Source organism: Miniopterus schreibersii (genome assembly GCF_964146895.1).
Source record: "Miniopterus schreibersii genome assembly, chromosome: 2".
NCBI lineage: Eukaryota > Metazoa > Chordata > Mammalia > Chiroptera > Miniopteridae > Miniopterus > Miniopterus schreibersii.
This window is the reverse complement of record NC_138102.1, coordinates 53,387,357-53,399,142: the sequence shown is the minus strand read 5'-3', so window position 1 is coordinate 53,399,142 and position 11,786 is coordinate 53,387,357. Positions and strand designations below refer to the sequence as shown.

Sequence of the window (11,786 nt, the reverse complement as noted above, 5' to 3'; positions counted from 1 at the left end):
GCTGGTTTCTTTTTGATTTTTAAATCTTTAATGTACTCATCCAATAATTAATATGTTTAATATGTGTCAGGTCTTGGGCAGGTTGCTGATAATACAAAGGGAAAGAAGGTATGGCCTTACTCTAAAGGAGCTCACAATCTACAGTGGGAGACGAACACGCAAAAACATAACAATTACAGGGAGTTGAGGCCATAAGGGCCACGTGTACACAGAGCTTCTGGGCACATGGAGATGGAGGCTCCTTATGTGGTGGCAGTGGCATTATTTAAGGAGGTATCTTTTGACCTGGGTTTTGAAATACAGTTAAGGTTTCACAGTTAGAATAGGGTCTGGGGTGATAAGAACATCCTAATCAACAGGAACAGACTGTGCAGGCAATGCCAAGGAGGCCTGAAACTAGCATACCAAGTGCCTTGTGATCCGTCTCATTGTTTTTAATTTATATATCGGAGTTAGAAAAACTGAACATGCTTTCACTCATTGGGTATCTGAAACATCTACTAAAGGATGTTTACCAAATGAATCATTACCGTGGTTCCTGTTGTGGTTGAATTTTTTGTTTTTAACCTCAAACCCCTAGAGTGAAAATGTCACTTGTATTCCCATGGGTCATATCTTCAGTGATTGCTAAGAATTTCATCTTTCATTTGGACCATTACCCGGAGTCTCCACTCCAGTCTTTGACCCACACATCATGTTACAATGTGTTTTTTTGTTTTGTTTTGTTTTTTTGGTGGTCAAATGATCTTTAATTGAAACATTTTCCTTTGTAGTTTTTAACTAGCCGGGCATTCTACTGCACCAATGTTGATGTCATCTATGATGTCATGGGGGCCCACAGACTGGGCAGTCCCCAGGATCTCTTTAATGGTTCCAGAGAGTGCCTCATCTGCCAGGCAATGTTGACAATCTCATCAAGAGGGATATTTCCATTGTGCTTAAAATTTTGCTTTGTTTTGCTTCTTTCTGACTTGGGGCAATTCTTTGAGGGCTTTGATGATCAGGGCAGAGGTAGAAGGCACTACTACAATCTGGGCCTATCTGCTCCAAATGGTCAGTTTCACTGTAATCCTCAGACCCTTCCAATCCCCAGTTGCTTTGGTGATGCCATCACCAACCTTTTTTGGAGACAGGCCCAGGGAGCTGATCTAGGGGCCAGGGCAGATGTGGCACCCACTTCCCCACCAGTGCACCTCAGCTTAGTTGGGTATCATACTGTAGCTTAGAGCTTTAATTTCTAAAAGGTAGATGATCTTGTCATTCCTCTACTTCAAACTTTCAGGGGTCCCCCATGGCCTAGAAGATTAAGTCTTACTGTGAGAGACAATCCTCTTCACAAGCTGGTTCCAATTATTCTTTCCAACCTTTTGCCAAAGACTTTTCTTTCTACTTCCAACCCAATCCCTTAAGCTTATACCATCACACATTACTCATTGTTTCCCCATATCCCATACCCGTTTCTAACTCATGCTTTTGTGCATGAAACAACATAGCATGTTAAGATAAAAGTAACTTGCTATGGTTGAATCCCTGGGTAGGAGGGGACCAGGAGAAGAAGCTGAGGCTGTTGAGATAATAGGTGCAGACCAGATGAATTGCAAATGCTGTACTAATATGTTTTGGTTCTATTCTGCACTCATACTAGTTCTCTTCGACTCTCCCAAAGTATTCCAAAGAGGAAAGAAGAATATCCAACCCCTAACATGGGTTTTGGGTGCATAGTCTAAAGTGGGCCATCACAAGTGAAAAATGTATTTGAACTTCCTGTTCATATATTTGCATTCTATTGTGTATTCTACTAGTTTAAATACTGAAGTGATATTTAAATTTATTTTATTTTTTTGCCATCAAGTAAAATTGAATTTCCAAAAAGATGTCATCCTGGAGTTTTCAATTCCCCTGGCACATTTCCAGGTCTCCTAGAGAATTCGTACTCCAGACTGAGAAGCAAACCTGGGTGATGGGCAACAATTGGCGGATTTTCAGATAGTGGTGGCAGCTACAAACTTGTGCTTAAATGTTTTAAACTTAGGGAATGAATTAATATTGTTGCAATTTGAAAAGGTCATTCTGTTGGTAGCCTGAAAGATGGATTAGAGGCATGAGGATATGAAAGGAAGAATGGATTGTTCAGGGTACCAATTCGATGGTGATAAGAGCTATTGAGGAAAATTTCCAGTTTTGGGTTTCAGTACTTGACTAGATAATATTATTATTTATTTAGAGAGATATAAAAATAGCAGGGAACTTTTAACTTTACCCATGACAGTTGGATATGAATTTAGGACATATAGGTGTAGACATTCAGTAGAAAGTTGACTATAAGTTTGGAGATCAAGTAAGAGATAAATCTATCATCTATCTATATCTATCTATCTATCTATCTATCTATCTATCTATCTATCTATCTATCATCTATCTATCTATCTATATCATCTATCTATCATCTATCTATCATCATCTATCTATCTATCTATCTATCATCATCTATCTTCTATTTATTTACAATTGGGAATCATAAGTCTATAAGTGAAAATTAAAAATCACAATAATAGAAGAAATTGCCTAGAAAAAGTAATAAAGAATCAGAAGGAGAAAGTGTTGAATAGAAGAAAAAAAAAAAAAGAGGTCTCTAAAGAAAGCAGAGCTAATAAAAGAAAAAAGAAAAAGAATAAAAAGACCTATGAAGGAATGTTAACATTGTAAACAAATTTAGAAGCTTCTTAACATCTTTTCTCATTTGATAGATTAAGAAGTCAAGGCTTAAAATTGCCCTCAGAGCCTTGTTTTGTTTTCTCCATCTTGGTTGAGTGTTCTTACCATATTTTATTGATCATGTTTTATCAATAAAACTTATAGTATTTTATTAACCTCACCTCTGCTTGGTATACAGCAAAGTGTTTCACAAGAGTATCCACTCAATACAGTTTTTAAAAGTAACATTAATGGTGAAATTTTTAGAAAGCATAGCAATTTAAAGATCCACTGCAAAGGGAATTTTCATTAATTTTTCCCCAGACACGCTTTCTACGTTGAGGGTTACTTGGGTGTTGGTTCACCTTTCTCTGCTCCTGGAGTTTTCTTTCTCTAGCTTTCTTCCATATCAGTGCCCCAATCCCCCTGCATCAACACCACACCCAGGCCCACCTTCTCCAAACGCCTACACTTCAACATCAGCCCTAGAAGCCAGGTCATAGATGTCCAAATAAATAGTCAACAATTTTGGATCCGCTTCTGTTCTAAGTGAGTGCATCCTTTGCAAGGGGTTGACAAATGCGTACTTTTCAAGGAGCAACACCTGGCACTCGGGTTTGGTCCCCTTTCACCTGGGAGTTCCAGGATGGGGTAGAAATAGCACATTCTTGTGCTCAGTGTGTCAGAAGGTGGGCGGCTCCCCTGGAGGAGAGCCCATTTTCTACACCACTTTCCTGTCTGCTGGAAAAGAGGAGCTGAAGCCTTGAGAATGTTGCCCAGGCTTATTCTTTAGGAATAAAATGCAGGGGGCTGGATTCTTTGCTCTCTGAATAATGATTAGCTTGAATAAGGCAGCATTGGCCTTTCTTAAAATACAGGGGAACCACTCTCTCCGTTTTTGAGAAAACTGAAAGTGGCCGCTTGCCAGAGATTTGTGCAGCTTACTGGCTGGGTGGATGGAAAAAATAGCACAGACCAACGTGAGGGAAACATCAACTCCCCCTCTTTCCAGCATGTGCCCATGATGTCAACCCAGAAATGCTGGAACAGATGGTGAAAATCACCTTGGTGGCATTTCCATCAGAAATCAAAGTTTGCGTGCAGCCTCCAGTGAGGCGGGGGTGGAGGGGGTCTTGGCAGAGTCATGCACATCTGCATTTAGAAGTCAGGGTGCTGCAGCTGAGATCTGCATCTGTGCGTGGCAACTATGAGAAAGCACATCTGACTAAGTTAAGGACCGTATACAGTTCACAGAGGTAAAAAGATGAGGAAGGGTCAGAGGAGTTAATTACTTATGTTCAAAAAACTAAATGCTCAGAGGAATTAACTAGTATTCTGTAATTAATTCTTAAAGAAGGCTATTTTACTTGAAAAGTATGATCTTAATAAAGACATCAGTAGTTTGACTTCCATCCATAGTTGCTACATTCTGTGAAAATTATCTTGTTGTACTAATGATGAGTTTGGAGGTAGTGAGCTACATTCTTTTGATCAGATTTCAGAGAAAATAAATAAAGAGTACAGAAAAGACAAAGCAAAGAAAACAGTATCTTTGGTATCTTGCTTATTACACTGCAGTGAAATGGATATCACAAATGTTCTTGATGACAGTGATGGTTTAGACTGCTTTGAATCGAGAAGACAAGATAATGTAAAATAGTTTCCTTGTTACAGATTTTCTGGGGCACAGGAATGACATGTATTAAATAGTAACATTTCACTGCAATGATAATTCTTTGAAAAAATATCAGAGATACATGAGCAATTTGGAGGATCTTTACTCCCATACATTGAATTTTCCTCTGTAAACAGTTTACTGGCACATATCAAGACATATCAGCCCCATGTACAGGTGAAGAAGGGAAACATCCTAAACATCCTGCCTGTTTTTTCTTGTCTCCCAAAATAGACCTCAGGTTACACTTTCTTCCTACTTATTTTGGAATCCTCCACTGATGTGTAGAGGCTGCTGAGAGGGATTCCCTAAGAACTTGTAAGTCCATGGGGTGCAATTGAACTCTGAGACTTTACCTATGACAGTGATAAATAAAACTCAGAGTTAGAACAAGTTATCTTAAACGGACAATGTTTTTCACATCGGTGAGACTTAACAGTAACCAGGCTGAATGGATTAATGTTATTAGAGAATGATAACTTCATTACTGAGGCGGGGAATCACAGAGGCCAATATCAACAAGTGTTCATCTAAGCACTGTGCCAAAGAGGGGGAGTAGGGAACAACTGAGGATCAGCCTTCCAGTCCCCTTGGCAAGCTCTCAGGATTGTGGCACTGGATGCCCTGGGTTACCTTAAACTAAGCCCATTTTATACTCAGTTAAGTATATACTCAGTTAAGTCCATTATATACTTCCCTTCCTCTGATTACATGCTGCTTACAAGTCAAACTTTTACTTATGATTTGTCTTTCTATACAGGGGAAGTATACTGATTATACCAATTTCAATATTGGGGACTTTGTAATAGGCCTGTTTGTAGTTGGATTCTGGTTTTATACATGTGTTTGTGAGTTTGGTTACTATGAGTTTACACTGAGAGCTTGTATTTGCACTGAGTCCTTGAAAACATTAGAATTGGAGCCTGAGATGCCAAGGGCAAAAATACTGTTGAAGTGAGGACACTTGGAGGCGATCAGCCAGTTTTTCTCTGATGACACTTTTCTCTGGCAACACTATTAGCCAAGAGAAAGGCTAGTCACACTTCTTCTGTACTATTTGAGTTTCTCTTTTTGTTAATTCAGCAAAGGTAGGGACATTGGTTCTAAAAGTAAGATTCACATGTTACCAGCAAGAACAAAGAGCTTCAGGAAAGCAGAAGAAATAGCTTTTGTCATTTAATAAAGTTACAGCCAATGATTAATAATCTATGTATAAGCTAGTCTTCATCTTGGGAAGCACTTGGGAAGTTGTAGAACTTATTCCATTCTGTTTATGTTCTAGCTAGTCATTTAAATGCATGTAGCAGTCATAAAAATATCCACCATTAAAGGGCTGACCTGATGTTTATATCTCACAAGAGACCAGTCCCCTTGGTTGTGTGTTTCTCTCCAGCCTTGAGCAGCTGGAAAGGAGCAGTCACAGCGGAGGCAGGGTGTTTGGTTTAATCAGGGTTGGGGTTCTACCAAGTACATATGCAAAGGAAGCAAATCACAAAGAAACTGGTGGTGTCTGCCAAGGATTGACCACGGGTTTTACGCTGGGTAAGGAGAGATGAAGAGGGGTGGGGGAGAATGAAAAAGTGGTGGGAACAACACGTTGTCAGTTTTGGGGAGGCTGAAGGATTGATGGAGTAGGGGACCTAGAGGATGGATTAGAAAGATGGGAAGCTGGTGGTGGGAAAGTGGGTTGTTGGAGAAAATCCAGGCAAACATGGGTATGAAACGAAACCACTCTCTGACACTTGCTATGCAATGATGCAAGTATTTTAGCCTCTCTCTGTCTCAGGTTTTATTTTTAGTTCTAAAGTGGGAATAATAAACTCTATTTTATTTTAAAAACCTACAAGCATTAAGTGATGTAATGGAGGTAAATAACCTAGCACAGTGAATAGCAAACATTTGATACATTAGTAAAAGTAAATGTCAATTCTTATATTTCTATTACACAGTAAATGCTATAAAAGCAGGGACCTCTTTCTTCCTGTCCCTGTCCCTGTCCCTGTCCCTGTCCCTGTCCCTGTCCCTGTCCCTGTCCCTGTTCTTCTCCAATAAATATTTGTTGAAAGAGAAAATAGAGCTGGACCCTGATGCAATGGGAGCAGACGAGTCTAGATCATGAGGCTTCTTAGGATTTCCCCAAACAGCTTGGTCCAGGGGTGGGTTTAAAAGGGGCTTGGGGTAGGTGAGAAGAGCTGGGAAACCGCAGGTGAGAGCTGGCCAAAACAAAAAGCTTTCTTACTTTTTAAATTTGGTTTTCATCAACCATAATTATATTTGAGGAAAATATATGGATCCTGAAAGATCTGATAAGTAGTTTTTAAAAAAATACACAAGAAGTACTTTTTAAAGAATGTATTCCCTGCTGTTCTTTTGAGGAGTACTTGATTGGAAAATGCTTTATAAGTTCCTTGGAGAATGTGTTTTGCATATGGATATCATAAGGAAGAGTTTCTTTAGTTATTCCCTGATTAGGTAGATGGAGTCGGTAGACATTCTCTGGAAGTACACTGTGCTTGATGGAATCACTGGGAAGGCTCCCTGGAGTAGGAGGAGGGATGGCGGGTGTTTGCTCTGCCCTGTGCCATAATTTTAAGTTCTGCTTTTGGTAATCAGGTCACTCAAGGGTCTCCAAACTTTGTAACCATAATCACCTTGCTGGAGACATTTGATCTGTTGCTCAGTAGTGAAACATATCTGAGACATTTATGACATATGTCTGAAGTACTGAGGTATGTTTGGAAAGAAGAGTGAGAGGTCATTATGACAAGCCAAAGCAAAAGGTAGGCCCAAATGAATGCGAAACCGATAAATAAATGGATACATCGAACTTCCAGTTATAAAATACATAAGTCCTGGAGATCAAATGTACAGCATGGTGACTGTAGTTAATAATAATGTATTATATATTTGAAAGTTGCTAACAGAGTAGATCCTAAAAGTTTTCATCATACACACAAAATTTTTCAACTATATGTGGTAGTGGGTGTTAATGAGACTCATTATGGCTGATCATTTTGCAATATATACAAATATTGAATCATTATGTTGTACACCTGAAACTAATATGATGTTATATGTCAATTATACCCCAATTAAAAAAAAAAAATGAACGGAGGAAGTCATGCTTTGAGAGAGAGTGTTGGCTGAGTCAGGGTGGGATTAACCAGCCAGGAAATGAGGTCAATGAGGACAAGAAGTTCTACAAGCACAGAGCTCTGTGCTTAGCAAAAGGACTAGGTCTGTTTCCTTTGTGCTTTAGGGAGCAAGACATTTTGATCACAGAAACGTTACACTATTCCAGAGAGATCTTGAAATCATGCACAGAGATGTCTGCATAGTCAGGAGCAGCTGGGATGCATATAAGAATCAGAAAATGAAAGGAGGGAGGTATGCAAAAAGGGAACCCTGGAGGACTTAGGAGGGAAGGGAAGCTGAGGAAGAGTGGTGTAGAAAAAGAAAAGGTTATAACCGTAAGAGACTGCTGAAGGAAGTACTGAAGGATTTGTTATGGAGGCGGTGGGGGGGAGCTGGCTTCTCCATGAAGGAGCTTAGCCCATTTTCTGGGAACAGCAACTCTGGCGGTTCAGTTACTGTGCCATGCCTGTCAGGTACTCATGTCTGACACACCAATGACTGATGGTCTTATTACATCAGACTTCAAAAAATATCAAGGCCGCAATAAAAACTAACTCGGTATTGCATAGTTTTATGTTTTTCTTCTAACCATTATGTGCATTAGTCACCACACTGAAAAAGCAGCGAGAAGACAGATGTGCCAAAAGTGGTAGAGAAAACAAGTCAACATTTAAAGAATAATTAATGAAAAGTGTTGCTGTTTTAACACCACAAAATTGTTGAAGTCAGTCCCAGTCTTACCCAGTTCTTTGCAAGAGTACCCAGGATCTCCACCCCCTGGATGCAGCCACACCTGCTTCCCGTCTATTCTTAACCTACCCTATGTACAAGTATAAAGTAAGTTTCTTCACTAAAGACCTGAGCCTGCTGTCTGACATGTCTGGATAAATCACTCAGATATCCAAGTGCTCACTAAGCCGAGGCCTTTCTTGCTACCTTCGTCTTTGATTTTTCTAATTTTTGCTTTTTGTAGCATGGTTTTTTACTTTCCAGATTCACTGTGACTGAGTCCCTGCCTGAAACCACAGTCTGCTTGGCTAAGTTCCCAGTGCACTGCTTCCCCTTCCTGCCTACTTCTCTTTGGGCATTAAAATTCTCTCTCCTCCCCCATCTTCTCCTTTTTCCTGCCAGGTGAGAAAGGTCCAACTCTTGAGTTGGCTGGCTGATGTTCAGAGTGAGGTTCCTGATGTCCCGCCTTGAGGAAGACACTCTTAAGAGAAACCAAGCTCTGCAAGATTAACCTGAAGGGTCAGTTAAACAAGCTGGCTGTGACAGTGAGGTTCAGTTAGGGAACCTGAAATGTAATATTCTTCCTGGCACCGAGGCTCCTGTTGACCTCTAGGCTCTATGACTTAAGACAGTTATGGATAGTTTCCAGACCCCACTTGCGAATAGGCAGGGGCGAAGCTTCTAATTCTGCAAGGCTGAGTCAGTTACTGGTGCTCAGATAGGTGTGGCTGAGAACACAGGTGGCAGGTAGTCACTGGGAGAGGTGGGGATGGGGCTAGGACAGGCTGGATGGACAGCTGTGGTTCGGGTTCACTTAGGCAGACACTCCTCCCCCTAGGACCATGCAAACCACGTCGTTGTGTGCCACGGTTTGTGTGTGTTTATTTCTTCCTTGTTATTTCTTAGATGTTAGTAAATCATATTGGAAAATAGCACGGCTAAAGTCACTTTCCAGAGGCTTGTAGATATCAACCCAAACCTCCTTTACCTTTTTAATTTTTTAAAATTTATTTTTAATCCTTACCCAAGGATGTGTTTATTGATTTTAGAGAGAGAGGAAGGGGGAGAGAACCTGCAACCTAGGTGTGTGCCCTGACCGGGAATTGAACCCGCAACCTTTTGGTATACAGAATGATGCTTCAGCCAACTGAGCCACACTGGCCAGGTCCCTTCTTTACCTCTGAATAATTCTTATTTCTGGGCTCTCCTCACCAAAAGACCCCTTAGAAGAGGCAGAAAGCAGAGGCAGCACACTTTACCTGTCCTTGGATATGAGGGCCTGGGCTGTTACCCACTCTGACGGGGTCTGTCACAAAAAACACCACCTCCCCCACCAGGATCTATTTCAGACACACCTCATTTAGTCACTGTTCTTGGACTCAACCAGGACAGAACCAACACAGGTACTGACCACAGAGCCTTCAGCATGACATTTACCAACATCTCTCTCTCTCTCAAACTTAGTCTATATATTTTGTGTTTGCTCATTAAGCATCTGAAGCCTTGAACCATCTCTTAAATTCATTACTGTTCAACCTTTTATGCATTTGTAATTAAATTATCTCCACTCAGTCTAAGTATATGTTATGTAGGACTGTGGACATTCTTCTTGTCAGTTGGTTAGGATGAATAGAAGCTGGACAGAAAATGAAAAATGAGACAACAGGCTTTAGGGAAGTAGACAGGGAACCCCATTCACTCTGAGCTTTGCTACCTTTTATGGCTTTTAAATGAGCCTTATTATAACAATGATAATAATTACCATGTATTGTGCACTTATGCTCTGCAGTGTGCCAAGTACTTGTTATTTCTTTTAATTCCAAAAACAACTAAATGAGGAAGACATTACTAATGCTATTTTCCAAAACATAATAGATATTTACTGGTTTAAATGTATACAGATATGTAGCCAAACTGGAATTTGAACTCCTATATCTAGCTGACCTCAAAGCCCATGATCATGATCATTCTGTTCATTCCCCCTGAATCTGGAGGTCCTTCAGTGTGTGCCCAAAGCAGTAAAGTTTAAAGGTGGGCTTTTCCAGATGGAGTGAGACTAGGAGCTAAGCAGGGAGACAAGTCCCCAAGCTGAAGATAAATGCATATATGTTCTAAGCCACAGGATCTTGTGCTATGTTTGGTGTTTATGTGTGGTGTGTGTGTGTGTGTATTTATTCCTCTTTTGTTATCCCTTCGCTGCTAATAAACTGATTTAAATATGAAAGCTTTGAGTTTATGCTATGAGTAATTAAAGAAAAGATAAGACAACCATAGCTGGGCAAATGAGCTAAGGGGGAACAGTTTTGCCACTCAGAATGGCAGTGGCCATGATTGTTAGCCAGAGGTCGCCAAGAAGAACCTCAGGAGGAAAGACTGGTGGCTGAGAGCTGGCTACCTTCGCTTCTATCAGGATGCTCTTTCTAATGTCTAGAACTTAGTTTTAGACATTTAGCACTTTTTTATGCATCTTCTTTAACAGAAATTTAGTACACTGCTTTAAGGAGGAGACAATTTTATTATTTCTTTTAGGAACCCATAATGTTTAGCATGGTAACTTGTCCCAAGTAGCTGCTCAATAAATAATAAGAGGGAGCAAGCCTGATAAGAGAAAGTGTTTGGGTACAACACCCACTTAGCACAAGAAAAAAAAAACAGCACACTGAATGTGCTAGAGTGCAATTTTGAGATTAACTATGAGATACCATGTCATTGTTTTTGGAGTATATTCATTTGTTTCACTTATAAAGACTAGTAGAGTTTTTAGTTGCATATCAATTATATGACACTTAACCTTTTATGTTGTATCATTTAGCAGCAAGTTACTAATCAGAATTTCATTTAGCTTTCAACTGCATGATGCATTGAGGCCCAAAATAGATATAATTTCAGGAAGGTGTTTTACCAAATTATTTTTCTTCAGAGAAGGATATCAACAGAGCAGTTATTTGTAGCTTCTATTATATCGAATGGTTTCTACTTAATTAAAATTGTGTCTCTAGTCTAAAAATTATTTTCTATAATATGCTTTCTTGCTAAATAAACTATTATGTATACAGAAAAATGAATTCTTTCCACTGAATGCTGATACACAACTAGGAGAAAAACGTCTTTCCATAAATATCAAATAAAATTTTCTTAGGTTCCAGCCCACTGTCTTCATGTACTGAGAGGATACCTAGTTTTCTTAGGGAAGTCAAGAACAAACAGCTTTAAGTTTAAGGTACACTTGGCTCAAGTTTCTGATAAAGACTAACACTAGAATCAGGATGGCCCAATGAGTAAAAACAAGAAAAATCAACATGTAAAACAAACAAACAAACAAACAAACAAACAAACGTGACTTAAACAAAGATACCTGCACTCCAGTCCCAGCTTTGCCACTGTCTTGCTTTGTGGGCCTGGGCCTGTACATTACAAATCAAAAGGCTGAAATGCCCTTCTCACCTTTTTGGGAAGATGAAAAGTTGAGTACCAATGTGGATCTGGGTGGAGCTGTATTAAAGTTCACTGTAGTAAATCAGTATCATTGAAATAATCAAGAGAGACAATCAAC

At 39.8% G+C, this 11,786-nt stretch overlaps 1 pseudogene across 1 annotated transcript; it reads right to left on the bottom strand.

Moving 5' to 3' along the window:
* Nucleotides 1-776: 776 nt before the first annotated feature.
* LOC308552419 (large ribosomal subunit protein uL11 pseudogene) lies at nt 777-1,720 on the bottom strand (annotated as a pseudogene). Its single transcript has 2 exons — nt 1,643-1,720; nt 777-1,198 (listed from the first exon to the last, which is right to left on the bottom strand). The product of its transcript is annotated as a large ribosomal subunit protein uL11 pseudogene (transcript).
* Nucleotides 1,721-11,786: the final 10,066 nt, after the last annotated feature.